This window comes from Macrobrachium rosenbergii, chromosome 32, assembly GCF_040412425.1.
Source record: "Macrobrachium rosenbergii isolate ZJJX-2024 chromosome 32, ASM4041242v1, whole genome shotgun sequence".
Taxonomy (NCBI): domain Eukaryota; kingdom Metazoa; phylum Arthropoda; class Malacostraca; order Decapoda; family Palaemonidae; genus Macrobrachium; species Macrobrachium rosenbergii.
In genome coordinates, this window is record NC_089772.1 from 5,479,645 (window position 1) to 5,494,124 (window position 14,480).

General features: G+C 36.5%; 1 protein-coding gene across 3 annotated transcripts in view; it reads left to right on the forward strand.

Moving 5' to 3' along the window:
• Positions 1–14,480, forward strand: part of LOC136855625 (zinc finger protein 385D-like) — a 1,128,591-nt gene that overhangs the window by 150,589 nt on the left and 963,522 nt on the right. For all 3 annotated transcript variants that reach the window (XM_067132760.1, XM_067132764.1, XM_067132759.1), the window contains exon 4: positions 6,111–6,175. The gene's annotated coding sequence lies outside the window, so the exon portion shown is untranslated. The remainder of the gene's footprint in view (positions 1–6,110; positions 6,176–14,480) is intronic.

A 14,480-nucleotide genomic window follows, 5' to 3' on the forward strand; every position in this document is an offset into this window, starting at 1 on the left:
TTTGACAGTGGTAACAGATCTCCTCGTACGATAGGACTTACCTTGAGAATCTTACCCTGGCTTTCCAGATCCTTAATAAAAGCATAAGAGCTACTACCTATGGGGATTAATCAAATACTTGGTCTCAGGGTGGGCAGGGTGTGCTGGTCATCCTCCTTGTTTATTTTTCTTCTTGGTGACTACGATAAAAAATTTCTTGTTCTTCAGAGGTGGCAGAGTCAAGGTAAGGTCGATCTGTTTCAGGTGCTTCTGAAAAAGAAGAGGAAGACATCATCCTCTTTCTATTCTTGGCCACCATTTTGGCTGGAGACGTTAGAGCTGAGCATGGAATGGCTGCTACACTGGGTGTGGACTGGATCAGAGAGTCCATGACTGCATGGACATTGCCGCCTGTCTGTGGGAAGAAAAAAAAAGATCCTGGAAAGAGAGATGATGATGGAAGAAAGATGGATGCTTATATTTTTTGGGAGAGGGATTCCCTCACTGCCATAAGGGAGATGATGCTCTGCTTTACTGAAACAAAGATTATCACCATCACTGATGATCAGCTGCCGCTGAGTGGGTTGGTGCTATCGCTCGCTGCCGCTCATGTTTGCCAAAAAATTCTCTCTTTGAGAGAGAGAGAGAGAGAGAGAGAGAGAGAGAGAGAGAGAGAGAGAGAGAGAGAGAGAGATTAGTGCTATGAGAGCCGCACAGTAATTGTGACACAGGGTGCATGTGGAGGTATATATAGATCATCTGAGGCAATGCTGAATTCTCATTGGCTGGTGGGAGGGATTATCTCCTTGAGTGAAGCCTTCTCTCATACACCAATGGTTGTGTGCGCTCTTGCTTGCGAGTGCTGGAGTACACATGGGAGAGTGTAGTATTGGGAGGGTTGCTGCCTGCAGATGGACGCCCCTGTTTGGTTTGGTCACCAGGGATACTGGTGGGCGTTGCCCTTCGTGCCAATGTCGGGAGGCGGAAGGTCTCCTGTGTGGTATTGAGATGTGGTATTGAGACTGGGCTTCTCTCTTCTGATGTGTAGGAATTCCAAGAGGCATAGGTGACGATGGTCAGTCATTTTATCTATTATCTCTATGTTAGGGATAATGTCACTCCTTTTTATTCTCAGGTTATGGGTGGTCCTGGCATGATTATAAATGGCACCCTCTTGGGCATGGCAGGAAATCCTCTCGGAGAAGCTCATGGTAGTCATACCAATGTTGGTTTTCTTCAAGGAAGCCTGCTTTGGGGGGCAGGTTGTTTTTCATCACCAGGCTGCTGATTTTCTTATTCCTGTAGAATATGATGAGTTTAACCCTCTTCTCAGGATTGGATGAGCTGATGTTGCCTTCAATGATGGTCTTGAGGGAGTGCTCATCATCTTTATATCCCTTGTGGAATTTTCCTTTGTAGAAGAGTTTGATGTCATCAGAGGTGTCAAGGCGAGGTTCCTGATGGTACCATCTATCCATGACCCCTCTAAAGCACTTTTCCACATCCTGATTTGTATGTCCATTATCGACGAGAATCTTGGGAATATGTTCCAGCTTTCCATGGGTGTCAAGCCAATATAAGCAGTGCGAGAGAGCTCTTCTGATGATGGTGCTGATGGTAGATTGCTTGTATCTCTTGGGGCACTCACTCTCTCCATTCAGACCAGGTTCGTAGGTTTTGTATACACCTTCGTGGTGAACTGTTCCTTCTGTTGCTTGACGAGGATGTCAAGGAAGGGGAAGCAATGATCACAGCTGTATTCAGTTGTGAAGCTGAGACAGCTGTGAGTGTGGAAGGCATGTCTCAAGCTCTATTTCTTCACTTGCCTCAGTGCTGACAAATGTGTTGTCAATGTACCATAAGTACATTTGCGATGTTATTATACTGCTGAAAACCTGCTCGATGGCACCCACACAAAAATTAGTGAAGAGGACTCCAAGGGGAGAACCCATTGCTACTCCGTCGATTTGGGTGTACATATGGCCCTGTGTGTGGAGAAAGGGGCCTTTTTGTACATATCTTCAGAAGGGCATGGAGGGCGTGTTTGGGGATGTTCAATGATGGAGTGGTAGGGTCCCTGTGTAAACGATTCAAAATTATTTGGATTGTTTTGTTGACATGTATGTTCATGAAGAGGGACTCCATGTCCTCGAGGCAGTGATTCCTCCAGGGGCTTTCTAAGGGCTTCCAGGAACTCTGCTGAGGACTTCAGGCTGTGATCACCAGGAACATATGAAGTAAGGATGGTGTTGAGTCTCTTGGCTAGCTGGTAAGTCATGGCTGGGGTTTGGCTAATAAGCAGCCAGTGCTACCTCCAACGCCCTCCACTTACTGTTGATTGTGGGTGACTACGATCTTGGCTACATATGTGGGAACGTGAAGACACACAAGCAAGGCGACCCTCTGCGCTCCCATTATTAGCCAAATCTTAGCCCTGACTTAACAGCTAGCCAAGGGACTCAACGCCATCCTTACTCCATCAGTCCATCTGATCTTGAGGAGATTAAACACACTATATTCTACAAGAATAAGAAAATCAACAGCCTGCTGACGAAAAATAACCTTGGTCTCCCCAAGCAGGATCCCTTGAAGGAAACCAACGTGGTCTGCCAATACAAATGCCCTACCTGAGAGGATTTCCTGCCATTCTGAGGAGGGTGCTGTTGATAATCATGCCAGGACCGCCCATAACCTGAGAATAAAAAGGAGTGACATTATCTCTGACCATTGCTGCCTACACCTCCTGAAAGCCCTACACATCGGGAGAGAGAAGCCCAGGCTGAGTACACACAGGAGACCTACCTCCTCCTGATGTTGGCACGAAGGGCGACGCCCACCGACATCCCTGGTAAATGAGCCAATCAGGAGTGTCCATCTGCAGGCAGCACCCCTCCCAATACCAAACTCTCCCATGCGTACTCCAGTGCTCGCACACAACCATCGGAGTATGAGAGAAGGCTTTGCTCAAGGAGATAATCCCTCCCAGCAGCCAATGAGAATTCAGCACTGCCTCAAATGACCTATACATACCTCCACACTCGCCCCGTGTCTTCAGATTCATCCCAACCGTCCAGAAGATGACCAACGGACTGGTCGAAACATGTCGACAGAAAAACTACAGAAGTACCAGAAAACCCAGAATCCATCTGCTGGTGAAGACATCAAAAAAGAACACCCTGTTAGAACTGCTAATTTACGACACCAGGTTTCAGTAGCCTGCTTTTTCAGAGGGTAAAATTCTGTTGTACAACGCTCTTTAAATCCACCGAAATTAGAAGGAAAATTTAAAAACTCAATATAAAATCAATTCGCACAATGCAGCTATCCTTTTCAACATGATAATAATAATAATAATAGTAAAATAATTTTGTTATTTATCTAAGGGGGATCAGTATCTTTTTCTGAATATGCTTTATGAAAACTGACTTCACAGATGAAGGATTTACTGAAACGATAAAAACAGCAACAACAACTACGACGAAAACAAAACCAACGCACAATAATCAACCCATCAAATAAAGCCGCCACTACGCAACCAAAAATCTCTTCTTTTAATATCCTCCCGAAAGAGTTCTCGTCAAGACGTTTAATCAACCTCGTGTGTGGGAGAGAGAGAGAGAGAGAGAGAGAGAGAGAGAGAGAGAGAGAGAGAGAGAGAGAGAGAGAGATGTCTGACATCCAAAACAACCTTTGAAATTTCAGAGGAAAAATATTGTGTTTTTACCTTAATCACAGTGTTTGAAATACTGGGGTGGAGGGGATTAGTGTGTGTTGGAAATCAAATCAAATTTCCTAGAAGAATTTTATCAAAGCACTCTTTCTGAAGTATACATCTACGTATAATTCGCAAAAGCTTCATTTTGCTCTGTTCATTAACAATCTGCATAAAGGCAACGTTTTATCGTTTGACTTACTCATGGAATATAATTCAGGAATATGAATAAAAGTGAAAATAATTACTCACATATTCCCTGATGTGACGCGGTGCCAGATGACAATACTTGACACCAAATTGATGCCATAATGTTGAAGAATAGACAAACCTTTCATTATACCCCTTGCAGCTGTGACATCTACTTCAGAAAAACGGGTTTGGGGCCGTGTACGTTGAAGAAAACAATCTTTTTTCTTTGGAATAATTGAAGAGAGAGAGAGAGAGAGAGAGAGAGAGAGAGGGATTGTAAGAAAGACGGGTGTTTCTTCTACAGGTTAAGTTCATGATGAATTGAAAGGGGATTGAAACAAAGGTGGTGGGGAAAAAAATCCTAATTGAGTTTTTTATTAGTTTCCGATGCCTTTCACTTCCCATTAACCCTCATTCCACCGTTTTACTCAAAGACAGGATCGCTCTAAGATCTATCGGTGGAAGTGGTGGTCCTTTCATTTATTTATCTACTTTTCTATTTATTCTTGAGCTTGCTGAGACTATTACGTATGTCCGCCGTCATCATAGTTGCATTTTTATTTTTTTATTTATTACGCACACACACATACGCACACACACACACACACACACAGAGAGAGAGAGAGAGAGAGAGAGAGAGAGAGAGAGAGAGAGAGAGAGAGAGAGAGACTGCAAATAAAGACAGATGTATATTTTGATACTGGTATAGAAAACGCGGTGCCAAGTAATAAACCCATTTGCAATACTAGTGCCTTAGCTCAATAATAGATTAAAATAAACAGTCGTATAAGACTGATAAAAATCTCCCGAATGATTACAAACAAAGGTGCTGCTGCAGAGGACGCTTTTGGATAAGAAGAAAATAAACATGTGATGAGTCTAGGGAGGGATGATGATCTGGAAAACAAACTTGAATTGCAAATAGTTTTTGTTTTGGGATTTGATATGTAAAGACAAAAAATGTCATTACTATCATTATTTGATATTATCATTATTTTATCTCCTTACTTCTACACATCAGTTTAGTCAACATCCTCAAAAAAAGTCCTCTCCAGTCCAACAAACATTTGGTGGACTTTTTCCTTTCAAGGTATTGAAAGGAATTTTGGTTTCCTCCGGATTTTTGCCTAAAACAAATTTAGTAGTTTTGAAAATATGGTGTTCCTAAAGCAGCAACAAAATAGGACTATGATGAGGGGGGGAAAGCGCTCCTGCCTGTGACGCTGAAGATGTTCTTTCCTCAAAAAATGAAAACACTCAGATTATGCAAAACCTATGGTATGGGATCGTTTGCTGTAGATTCAACAAGGCCTCGAGTCGTATCAGAAGATCTCTTTCAATGCAAGAGTTTAATTAAAAGTGCAATTTAAAAAAACGGTAACTCATAGCAACTGCCTATTGTGTAGATTTTTCTTATAAGATTTTTCTTATAAGACTTTGCGTCCTCAGAAAAAATACAAGTGCTGTATAAAGTTGCCCGAATAGCTTTAGCAATTCTAAAATGTTTCTTAGTTCTTACCCTTATCACTCTCCTCTGGACTTTGTTGAGCAATGTGTCTGACAATTTTGGAGGCAGTGCTTCGCTACTGACCGTTCAACTGGACTGTGATGTGGAAAGGAAAGCCTCTGTGAGCCCCTTATGTCATTCCAACTTTCTTCCGAGAAGAGTACAGCACTGAAAATCATCTATCGCTCAGGTGACGGAAAAATCCCTAAAATAGATTACTTCCTATTTTTCGTCTATTTTTGCTCAAATTATGTTGTCTGGTATCATGGTCAAGGTGTTTCCGTTTATGTAATGGTTTCATTATACTGAATATTGTATAAGAAATAAACATCATTTACGAAATTTTCTTTTGCCCTTGAGCTTGATGAGTAATATTCATCAGTATCGAAGAAATTCTTTAAAAGAGGCTGTGGAGCACCATCGATGTCCATGCAGTGGTGTTCCCTTGTTGTCAAAATATAAAAAACTCCTCTAGTTAAGGAAAAAAGTGCAATTTACCTAAAACATTAACTTTTAGTCTGCCTAGGTTAGGATGATTCCATCGGCCCCACTGTTAACTCTTAGAATATTTTAACGGTTGAGTTTGCAAGTCTGCCAAAAGCTTCTGTGGTTTCTATATATTTTCAAAGTGCTTCATATCTGTAAGACATACAATAATTGAGTTATAATAATATCTTCTGTAATTCTAACATTATTTCTGTTTTTATTCCTGATCTTTAGGACTACGGCTACGAATCAAAATTTGCACCAAGGGGCCATCTTTGTCACTGCAGCGCCTTTCCCAGGTGAGAGAGAGAGAGAGAGAGAGAGAGAGAGAGAGAGAGAGAGAGAGAGAGAGAGAGAGAGAGAGAGAGAGTTTTTAGTCTAACTAAACAATTAAACGGATTAATTTTAATTATTTTTTTATTGTGAACATCTGCATAGTTACAAGTAGCAATTTTGCTAAAACCTGCGATTTCAAAAGACCATAAAACTGGGAAAATGTAGGGAGGGAAATCATCATTACTATTATTGTTTTTATTAATATTGATATTGTACAATATGTCAGGAAAAAACGGAATACTAAACAGCAGTCGTTTATAAAAATGAGTGATAGAAATCCATGACGGAATTCTTTCCTCATTCCGTTGACAAAAGCTTCAAGTGACGCGAATTCATAAATTCGGAACAGTCAAGTCTGTGATTGACGTATTTCTAATGAAGCTGTAATGTCCCAAAAATGGCGCTATAAAATTCATGAAAAGTTCCAAAAAATTTTTCAATTTTCAGCCGGCGTTGCTCGCTTTTGCGTTCTTCCATTGAATTGATAATAGAATAGATTTTTTTTTTAGAGGAATTGTTGATGCAGGATAATTTATTTCTCTTAAAAAGACCGAGTCAGGTACGAATGTGTTGAATCGGACTCAGTTGATGCAAGAAATGAAAATATGTTCATGGATTTCTTGAGTGACGAAGAACCCACCTTCCAAAAAGATTCAGTAATTTTGGGAATCAAAGAGGAACGCAGGGCATATGATATTCTGGAGATGAATGGTATAGAGGCCTAGTCATATCGAAATAAACAATCATGTTTTGGGAGAAATCACACAATTCCAATCAATGGAGGCCAATGACATTTGTGCATAGGTTGGTAAAACGTTTTGCAAGCGAATTGAATCTGAAAAATAAGCCAATTACAGACATAACTAGAAAAAGATTTAACTAGAAAAAGATAAAATCACCAGAAGAATGGATATTGGTAAATCAAAGAGGGTTATGTTGATAAACAGTCCAGATATTACTCACAATTCTGAGACACTTCAACTAAAGCGCAAACTCTGCATTGTTTGCTTTCCTACGCAGTGAGGGTTGATGTCTCAGTTAAAGTGACTCAGAATTGTAATATCTGGTTTATTGAATCTTTGACTTACAGTTATCAGGTTCTTCATGATTTTAGTCTTTTTAAAAATATATCGTCATTTACTAGTTATATCTATAATTATCTTTTTTACAGATTCATTTCGCCGGGAAAACGTTTTACCAGCCTGTGCACAGATGTCATTGGTCTAATTAATTAGAGAGGAAAAATGTGATCTCCCAAAATATGATGGTTTTATTTCGAATGCGTAATTAAAAAGATTTTTTCCATTATATATATATATATATATATATATATATATATATAATATATATATATATATACTATATATATATGTGTATTATATATATATATATATATATATATATATATATATATATATATATATATATATATATATATATATATATATATATATATATATATATATATATATGTATTTATATATACATACATATATACAGACAGATATATATATATATATATATATACATACATATATACATGTATTTATATATACATACATACATACACAGACAGATATATAAGTATATATATATATATATATATATATATATACAGTATATATATATATATATATATATATATATATATATATATACTGTATATACCCATTAAGCTGTAAATGGTTGTACATATGACTCAGTAGTTTTGAACGTTGACTGGAAATCGCTGGCGGGTACTGTCGATTTTTCGACACACTTAGATATCAATCCATTTATCATTTATAATACCCCTTCGATGATATTCCCAAACTGGATATTAAGGAAACTCATGCTACTGTATGTTCATCATTCAGATATGATTTCGGAGGAGTTAGAGCATGGTAGAATTACCTCTTAAACTTATATATATATAAAATTTATATATATATATATATATATATATATATATATATATATATATATATATATATATATATATATGCATGTATATATATGTAGCTTATCACTTCACTGTGATTTCTATGCAATCATTAAGCTACAAATGTAATTTGTAATAATTCTCACAATTCCTTGATGAACGGGTGGTTTAAAATCTTTGACCTCATCACGAATAAATAAATTAATATGAGTTTTTGATAATGCAAAGAATTAGGTAAAACGTGAAAATGGAAATGTCTGGCAAATATTTGTAGCTTGAACTGTTACTTTTCTCTTGAATTCGCAGTTTTGAAAATAGAAATACGACCAAAATTAGAGTAATTTGTTTACATGATTTTTATAATTCCTAAAAGAGTGTGCTGTGTTTCGGAAAATCTACACAGAGCAAATAACCGAAACTCCTCTTTTAAACTTTCCGTGGCGTAACGTAACGTCTGTCTCCAGTAGCTTTGAAAATCGAACAAGTTCCAGCCTCGCGTAAACCGGTTGATACCGGTTAACTCCATACACACACATATATTACTAATTAACATTTTTTATTCCCATTTATTTCTCGTCGTCATTTCTGCGTCAATAACGCCGCACAACAATCACCAGTGATTGTTATTCGCGTCCGGTTTTGATTAAATGCCGGTAATCTCCAATCCGGTTATTTCCTCTGGTCGCACCAAGGACGGAGGTTCCATCGCTGACACATATGCGACCGTATTTCCTCGTACACGAAGGCTCATTTTCCCTTGAACCTTCAGTCCACAAATACATTCTAATTTGGAATATATTACGGTAAACATGCTTTTTTTTTTTATTTATGCAGGGTATATTATGAATGATATTGTGTTGAAATTAGCTTGCGTGACAGGGCTTAGTAATAATAATCACAAACGAGGCATTGCTAGTATTAGTTATGATTAAATAATACTAATAAAGATATTATTATTATTATTATTATTATTATTATTATTATTATTATTATTATTATTATTATTATTCTATGGTTTTGTTGTGCCACGATTGATTTTACATGAATGAAATGCAGTTAAATTTACAAAGAATTCTCTATTGGAAAGATAATATTCTAATATACATGGTATAATTAATATCCCTTAACAACCAAAACCTAAGATCTATTATAGATAATTTCAAGATACACTGTGATAATCATTATAAATAGACTCACACAAACATACATACATACATGTATACAGGTATTTTCTACATAACTTTATTTCTTACATCATCTATTCATGTTTATGTATTTATAAGTTTAGCTTTTCATGCAGACAGCTGAAACAATTATAGGTCTGTTTAACCCTGAAAAAATAAAGAGAGAGAGAGAGAGAGAGAGAGAGAGAGAGAGAGAGAGAGAGAGAGAGAGAGAGAGAGAGAGAGAGGAAAGCGTCGGAAAAGTTTTAATGGACTTCATATGTGACGGCAAAGTTACCTTTTAAATAAGGGAAAATTAAGCAATTGTTTAGTTTACTTTTGATTTCCGTTGCAGAAATATTATGTCCCTTTTGGATGTGTTGAAATCTAGGTATTCTTTTTTTCATGATTAGTGATTTTTCATAATTGTTTATTTTTCCAGGGTTAAACAGACCTATAATTGTTTCAACTGTTTGCATGTAAAGCTAAACTTAAAATAAACAAATAAGAATAGATGATGTTAGAAATAAAGTTATGTAGGAAATACATGTATACATGTATGTATGTATGTACGTTTGTGCGAGAGTATATTTATAGTGATTATCATAGTGTATTTATAAATGTTGTGCACATGAACGGCTTAGGCGCGTTTCCTGAAAAAAAACCAGTGTCTGTTGAACTTTAGCAATGAATTTGGTACCTAGTAGTTAGTCGATTGTGGAGAATGGCTGGGGCTAGCAACCTCATCCCAAAAAGACTTACTGAGAACCTTTAAAGTTACCATCCACCAAAGACACCTGGCAAGATGGGAGACTTCTTTGTTGCCAGAGATTTGGCTATACGACAGGATTAGAATACGCCTAGGGTGCCGTCTTAATCAGCAAAGCACCACAAGATTTACAATCTTTCCTTCATATAGTGCTTCATATACCCAGAGAGATGGGTCTCAGATAAACGTCTGAAAAAACTGGAATAATGAAGCTAGATTATATACAAAGGTATGAAATAATATCCAGTGCTCTGGTTGATCAGGTGGATATCTTTAGCGTTTCCTTTTTAATAGTTTTTTATTATGTATATTTATATATTTACATATATATATTTATATATAATATATATATATTATATATATGTATATATATATAAACATATATATATGTATGTATTCACTTTATTTACATAATTAGCCTTCCTTTCAACTCTGTTTTAACCCATTTTGGAACGTTCCTCCATTTCCTGTACATACAAGCACTCTTTACTATCCCATGAAGAAACTATAAATTTTTCTAAAGGAAAATGTACACAGAAAGAAATGTTAATGAGCGGATGGATGCAAATAAAGATATGTCTGAAGAGAACGCAGTCCCGAGTCGGTGGAGTAACTCGTATTTTGAATGTTTGTTGTATAAGAGAGATCGAAGGAATACACGAATACAGAGGATTAATACAAGTTTGAAAATGTTTGCAGAAGGCTTTTCATATTATAATGAGAAAAGTCAAGAGGATGAAAAATGGAAAAACCAAAAGCTGATGGGATTACAAAGTGGGTGTTTGCAGCAAGGTAGCAGTAGTGTAAGCGAAATGCTGACCGATGGTTACAAGGTATATCTGGTTGGGAGAAAGGTTCCTATGGAATGGGTAAGAGGAATGATTGCCTCATTGTATAAAATAAAAGGAACAGACAAATCAGAGCAGGAATGATGGAACAAGAACAGACGCGTGTTTGTATATCGGAGACTATGTTAGGGTCGAGTTTTTTTGTGAAACAATTATGTAAGAAGTTTGAAAGTTAAGTGGAAAACTGTGTGACATACACGGACCAAAAAATTGCTTATGATTGAATAGATATAAAGGCAGTGCGATGTGGAGGGTCTTGGTGATCTATGCTATAGAAGATACGCTACTGAGAGTGAATGAAAGTTTTTATGTTAGCAGCAAAGCGTGTTTTAGAAATGGAAGAGTGATTTAGGGTAAAAGTGGTTTCTGATAAAAGGTGTATGATTGTCTCACTGACCTTTTAGAATCCTTTAGGAGGAGAATTGAGAGAAGTCTTAGTAACGAAATCAGATACATGTGCAAATTTATGTAATAAGAAAATGAGTCAAAATGGAACATGGAATTATTCTTCTTCAGATGACGAAGTTCTGACAGGGGATAGTGAAGATAGTGAAGAAAAACTGTATGAACCAAAGAAAAAGTCTAAAAGTGTTCGGAAGTCAAGAGAGTTGTGAGGAAATGTGAGTAAGAGTAAAGATAGAAAGGTAAATGGAAACAAAGAATATGGAACAATGAATGTCGATATAAACGACGGGAGAATAGAAGCAGTTGATCCACTTAGGCATCAGGGAGATATAAAGGATAACGGGATGGGAGAAGAGATGAATCACAGAATAGGTGAAGCAAAGAAGTTAGCAGGGTGTGTGAAAGAGATTAGGAAGAGACTGAATGTTCAGACAAAGCCAAAAAGGGAATGCATGAGGGAAGTGTTGAACAACTTTTCCCTATCAAAGAATGCTGAATACAAATAAAATGAGCAAGGGTGAGGTTGTTAAGGTGAACTGCTTGTAAAGTGTATGTGGAATAAGAAGAATTGAAAGAGTAGAAATTTAGATATACAAAGAAGTGATAAAAGGGTTAGAGTAGGTGATGGGATGAATCATTGTGTTTTGAGATGGTTTGTTCATTATTTATTAATGATATTTCAGTAGATGAAACCTATTCACATGGAACAAGCACACAGGGGTCATTGACTTGAAATTCAAGCTTTCAAAGAATGTTGGTTTCAACCTCCCACCGCAGACCCCACACTGCAGCAGTAACTGATCATGATACAGAGCCAGTGATTTTTCATTGCACTGGGGAAGACGACAACTCTCGACATATGAGTGGCACACCACGACACCAACCACTATACCAGCGGGCCAGCTAATGGAAATGATTCCGCCCCCGGGTGGGCACGAACCACCAACCTTTGGGTCAACAGCCGAGCACGCTAACCGATTGTGTCACGGAGGAAAGAATGAAGGTTAGCATACTAGGTGAAAGGGCTATAATTCGGAAATATTAGGAAGAAGGACAGAAGACCTAGAGAGAGGATTTGACGTGATGTTGGTTAGCCTTTTTCGCAAGTGTAAAAAGCCTATAATATTGTGGATTTTTCCCTCGGGTTTCATCGATGAATCGGCAGTTAGATAACGAATACAGCTGTGATCATCGTCTTGTTCATCTTTTGTAGCCACCTCCTGCATGGGAAATCGATATAGTACATTTATATATATATATATATATATATATATATATATATATATATATATATATATATATATATATATATATATATATATATATATATGTCTATATATATATATATATATATATATATATATATATATATATATATATATATATATATATATATATATATATATATATGTTTGTTTACTGTATGTGTTGGTGTGCGCGTTTTATTTTTAAATATTGATGTTATTCATGTAATAAGATTTATTGCACACCCCTTTCTTCAGGCTGTATATGTCATTCATTATACAGTGACCTTTCACCTCCGGTTGCTTAGTACCGTACTCGAGAAGCACAAAGATATGAATTTAGTTTGAAATTTATGTAGGTAAATAAAAAAGTGATAATCATAGAAGGGCTGCATCCATGTAAGGGCAAGTTACACAAAAGACAGCAGCGTAGAGGAAGTGGCGAAAGCATTCAGCGAGGTGAATAAGGCAACCCTTCTTTGTCGTCAATGCATAGCAAGCCTGGCTTTCGTGGGGTTTCTCTCTCTCATTTTTTACCCTTGAGTTTTTGCCATTATCTGATTCTTAAGCATTTGTAGGGTCTTTGTTTGTGGCGCTATGTGCGCTGGCTTTATCGTCATTACAGACTAGTTTTTACTAGGTTTTTTCTGTATTTTTTTTTTCCGTGGTATGAGGGTAGAACCTGCGTCTGGTACCTCTGATGAAGAGGGGTTGGGTTTTGTCTTATATTGTTTTGTTCGTTGTACATACTTCTGTAACTAAACACAACCGCGTGAACATACATACTGCTTTTCTGTGCACACACACACACACACACACACACACACACATATATATACACACACACATATTTATTTACTTATTTATAACGGCCAGGCCTCTCATTTGAAATACAGGGGTTCGGTCCCGATGTGAGTAAAAATTCATATGTATGTAGTGTATATATATATATATATATATATATATATATATATATATATATATATATATATATATATATATATATATATACATATGCATATATATACACACATATATATTTATATACATCTATCTATCTATATTCTATCTATATATATGTATATATCTGTCTATCTATTTGTGTACCTATATATATATATATATATATAGTATATATATATATATATATATATATATATATATATATATATATATATATATATACATACACACACATTATGGTTTTCTACGCTGCCGTATCGCTTATTTCTTTAATAATTCAGAATAATATTTGTATTGAGTAGGGGACTATGTAGACCCACAGTATATGGATTGAGGCGGTGGGATCTAGGAGTGTCTCAGAAACTCAGTCGTTAGGACGGGCGTTTATCTCTCTTTTGGGAGACACCTGGACGATAATCACTGCTTCCTTAGTAATATTGTTATTTGATTTTTACGCACATGTATGAATATCTCTTTACTTATTGAAAACTTCGGAGTGCCTTATAATCTATTTAATTGTGATACAATATTTTTTAAGATGAGAATCTCAGCGTTGTTCTTAACCTTTTTTACAATGTTATTGTGCAAAATTAAATGACGTGCTATTATTACTACTATTACTACTGTCTCTTTATCTATATATCTATCTATCTGTCTCTCTATTTGAACTGCAATGAAGCATCTACTGTGCATTTTCCTGATATCAGTGTTGGCTGAATTTCAAGGATGAAACGACGCTTAAAGTTCAGATGTCATTACAAATGCTTCTTTATTTTTTATTTTAGTGGAGGCACTAGGAATAAAAAGATACAAAGCTTACCTATTCAGAATCCACCAAATGCTAACCAATGTAAATATTGCTCGTAATTTAATAATATTCATACGGGTAGTAGGGGACTATTTTTCGTGCGGGACAGAAGACCAGTTCTGACTGAACAATGTAGCAGCTTGACAG